Here is a 5,149-nt window from a genome sequence, read left to right on the forward strand (position 1 = left end):
TAGGTGACCAATCCTTTATCCATGCTAATATGTTATCCCATATATCATGTGCTCTTTTCTGGTATAGTAAGCTTTGATGTGGTACCTTATCAAATATGTTTTGGAAACCCAAATATGCCACATCTACAAGTTCCCCATTATCCACCTTGTTACATCCTCAAGGAATTTGAATAAATTAGTTGAACACGATTTCTCTTTCACAAAGCCACATTGACTCTGCCTGATCCCATTATGGCTTTCTAAGTATCCTACTATAACCTCCTTAGTAATGGATTCTAGCAATCGTAAAGGCTGACAATTCTTGGGGACCAGATTACCTGCATCCTGGGGTCTTAAAAGAAATGGCTGCAGTGATGTAGAGGCGTTGGTTAGTTATAACCTTACAAAATTCCTTAGATTCTGGAAGGGTCCCAGTGAATTGGAAAATCACTAATGTAACACCTTTGTTCAAGGAGGGAGGCAGAAAGCAGGAAACTATACACTAGTTAGCCTAACATCTGTCATAGGGAATTTTTTTTTATTCATGGGTTGTAGGCGTTGCTGGCTAGGCCAGCTTTTACTCCCCTTTCCGAACTGCCCTTGAGAAGGTGGTAGTGAGCAGTGGTTCAAGAAGGCAGCTCACTGCCACCTTCTCAAGGGCAATTAGGGATGGGCAGTAAATGCTGGCCCAGCCAGCAATGCCCACAACCCATGAATGAATTTTTAAAAAAATTCCCTATGATAGATGTTAGGCTAACTGGTTGATAGTTTCCTGTTATAAAAACAGAAAATGCTGGTAAAACTCAGCAGGTCTGGCAGCATCTGTGGAGAGAGAAACAGAGTTAATGTTTTGAGTCCATTTGACCCTTCTTCAGGTCTAAAGAGAAGTAGAAATGTGATGTGTTGGATTTTATACTGCTTATGAGTGGGTGCAGCAGATGGAGCAAGATAGAAGGTCAGGGATACGTATCAGCGAAGGAGAGATTGTCTTGTGTCTGTGACATCTTTGTCAAAAGGAGTGTTAATGGTAGTGTTACAGACTAAAGAAGGTGCTGATAATAGCATAAAGGTAAGGTAGGAGAACAAGGGTCAGAACCCAGTGAAAACACAATGTAGAAACATGTCACAGATGGCCCTGTGGAGGGAGGGGGTTTGGACAAAAAGGATTTAAAAATTAACAAATAAATAAAATAATAACATAAAAATAAATAAATAAAAATTGGATAAAAAAGGGGGTGAGGATGCAGGAGAGAGTTCACGGTCTGAAGTTGTTGAACTCAATGTTAAGTCCGGAAGGCTGTAAGGTGCCTAATTGGAAGATGAGGTACTGTTCCTCCAGTTTGTGTTGGTCTTCACTAGAACATTGCAGCAGGCCAGGGATGGAAGTGGACTCTCTCAGGTCTGAGGGTGCTGACCCGTGTTCTGCTATTAACACATTCTGCTATATTACCTTTATGCCACTATCAGCACCTCCTTTACCCTTTACCACTATCATTAATGCTCTCTTTGTCTTGTGTCCATGACATCTCTGTCAATCTCTTCTTAGCTGTCACCTTCTATCTTGCTCCAGCCCCACTTAAACAGCACAAAATCTACATCACGTCTACTTCACTTTAGCTCTGAAGAAGTCATATGGACTTGAAATTTCTGTCTCCACAGATGCTGCCAGACCTGCCGAGTTTTACTAGCATTTTTATTTTAGATTTCCAGCATCCACAGTATTTTGCTTTTATCTAGTTTCCTGTCTCCCTCCTTTCTTGAATGACGGTGTCACATTAGCAATTTTCCAATCCACTGGGATCCTTCCAGGATCTAAGGAATGTTGGAAGGTTATAACCAATGCCTCTATATCTCTGCAGTCACTTCTTTTAAGACCCCAGGATGCAGGTCATCTGGTCCTGCAGACTTGTCAGCCTTTCTCCCAGCACCTTTTCCCTGGTGATGGTGAATGTTTTGAATTCCTCCCTCCTTTTCGCCTCTTGATTTGAGGATCTTTGGGAAGTTTTCGAAGGACTGAAATTTTTTCCTAGCGGGCGGGTGCACACCCAGTCCACTCGAGCGTAAAATGATGCTTGATATTTCGGCTGGCAGGCACGTGTGGGAGGCGGCAGCATGCCCGCCAACAATTAACAGGTCGATTGAGGCCATTAAAGTGATAATTGAATGAAATTTTTTGCTGCCCACCCAACCTTACAGTTGGCGGGCAGGCGAAAAGGTCAAGTGGCCTTTGGAGAAGATGAGAATTCCAACAGTGATTAAAAGTTAAATAAAAATTTTGAAATTTCATTTATTACATGTCCCTGCTCGTGACAGTCATGAGACGTTTTTAAGTGGTAAGTTTTTTAATTTTTTAAGTATATAAACCTTCAGCTCCCTGAGGCAGCTCTGTGCACATGCGCAAATGTCTGTGCTCGCCCTCCTCCTGCCCCCACATGAGCAGCCCTGAGCGCTGCAACACGCTTTCCACACTGGCTGGCTGCTAATTGGCCAGCCAGCGTGAAACCAATGTCGGGGCCCAATGGCAGGCGGTGGTCGGCTCAACCACCGCTCCCGGGTCAGCCCACTACGCCTGCCCAACAAGGTAAAAGTCCTGGCCCACGTCTTTGACAATGAAAAGACACAAAATACTTGCTCATCATCTCTGTCGTTTCCTTCTTTTCCATTATCAATTCCCTCTAGAGGACCAACATTAGCTTTAGTTACTCTTCTCCAATTTAAATTCTTATAGAAACTCTTACTTTTTATTCTTATATTACCAAGTGGCTTTCTCTCACTTCCTCTTTTTTTTAGTCATTCTTTGCTGGTTCTTAAAATCTGACCAATCTTCTGACCCAGCACTAATCTTTGTAGATTTGTAGAGTGTGATACTATCTTTAACTTCCTTTTTTAGCCACGAGTGATGCATCCTTCTCAGTCTTTCTTTCACACTGGGATAAATCTTTGCTGAATTATTAAATATCCCTAATAGTCTGCCACTGCATTTCTATTGCCCTACCTTGTAACCTAGTTTCCCAGTTTACTTTAGCTAGCTCTACCTTCACACTCTTATAGGTACCTTTATTTAGACTTAAAAGCACTAAACTTAGATCCATGCATCTCACCTTCAGACTGAACGTAAAATTCTATCATATTATGATTGCTGTCACTTAGAGGCTCCTTTACCATGATGTTATTGAGTAATCCTGTCTCATTGCACATTACCAGGTCTAGAATTGCCTGTTCCCTGGTTGGCAGCAGACTTCATGCAAAACCTACGTTATTCTTTGAAATGTTATTTCCACAATGAAAATTCCATCCTTGGAAATACAGTGGACACTAGATATTCTCCACAAAAGGAGAAGGATCCCTTTATCTACACAAGTTATTTTGCTGAGCTTTGGCAACAGAAAGCTAGGGCATGGACAAGATGAGGAACTCTTAAGAAAATTCCATCATGAAGTCCTCCACGCTTATAAATTTCTCCACTGAAGCCAATGACAGCTCTTCACACATATCCATTCTTCAAAGACCCTAAACAGCAAGTGTTGGCAGTGCAGTTATTACAGACTAAGCTCAATATAGTCCAAAAAAGTGCTTAAATTACTCAGCAGCTCAGGCAGCATCCATGGAGAGAAAAACAAAGTCAAGGTGATTGTTGGAGGTCAATCATTTCAGCTCCAGGACATCTCTGCAGGAATTCCTCAGGGTAGTGTCCTAGGTCCAACCACCTTCATCTGCTTCAGCAATGACCTTCCTTCCATAAGGTCAGAACTGGGGATGTTCGCTGATGATTGCACAATGCTCAGCACCATTCGTGGCTCCACAGATACTGAAATAGTCCATGTCCAAATGCAGCAAGACCTGGACAATATCCAGGTTTGGGCTGACGAGTGGCAAGTAACATTCATGCCACACAAGTGCCAGGGAATGACCATCTCCAACAAGAGAGAATCTAACCATCGCCCCTTGATGTTCAATGGCATTACCATCACTGAATCCCCCACTATCAACATCCTGGGGGTTACCATTGACCAAAAACTGAACTGGACTATCCATATAAATACTGTGGCTACAAGAACAGTTCAGAATCCTGTGGGGAGTAACTCACCTCCTGACTCCCGAAAGCCTGTCCACAATCTAAAAGGCACAAGTCAGGCATGTGATGGAATACTCTCTACTTGCCTGGTTGAGTGTAGCTTCCACAACACTGACACCATCCAGGCAAAAGCACCTGATTGGCACCCAATCAACAACCATTCACTCCCTCCACCACTGACAGCAGTGCGTACCATCTACAAGATGCACTGCAGAACTCAAGGCTCCTTAGCCAGCACCTTCCAAACCCACGACTCCTACTGTCTAGAAGGAGAAGGGCACATGGGTACTCCACTACCTGGAAGTTCCCCTCCAAGCCATTCACCATTCTGACTTGGAAATATATCGCCGTTCCTTCACTGTTGCTGGGTCAAAATCCTGGAACTCCCTCCCTAACAGCACTGTGGGTCTACCTACACCACATGGACTGCAGTGGTTCAAAGTGGCAGCTCACCACTATCTTCTCAAGGGCAATTAGGGATGGGAATAAATGTTGGCCTAGCCAGCCACACCTACATCCCATAAATGAATTTTTAAAATTGTTTCAGAGCAAGGTCATCAACCTGAAATATAAACTGTTTCTATCTCTCTCTGTACAGATGCTCCTTGACATGCTGAGTATTTCCAGCATCTTCTGTTTTAATTCCAGATTTCCAGCATTTGCAGTGTTGTTTTTGTATTAATATATTCTCACCTGATTTCCACACACAGATTGACTGACATTCTCACAGGTCCTAGAGGAAAACACAGGGAACTAAATACTGAATAAGTGTTGCAGGGTCAAACAATAATTCCATCTCTGCTGTGATGTTCTGTGCTGATGTTTCATCACTTATTAAATTCTTCTTAAATCGTACAACACTTTGAAATTGTTAGAAAAGGTTCATAAATTCAGGTGCAGTTTGAGTACAAAAATCAATTTAGCAAGTTCTTCCACTGGAACATTGTGGCAGTGAGCAAAATAATATGCAAGAGAGATAGATTTAGTTAATGCAAGGTATTTTTCTGTAGTAATCCAGATCTCTTGTATTTTTAAACCAGAATACAATTAGATACTGATGCAAAACTGCTCAAGGAACGCAAAACAAACAGAACG

The sequence above is a fragment of the Carcharodon carcharias genome, chromosome 2, assembly GCF_017639515.1.
Source record: "Carcharodon carcharias isolate sCarCar2 chromosome 2, sCarCar2.pri, whole genome shotgun sequence".
In the NCBI taxonomy this organism is placed as follows: domain Eukaryota; kingdom Metazoa; phylum Chordata; class Chondrichthyes; order Lamniformes; family Lamnidae; genus Carcharodon; species Carcharodon carcharias.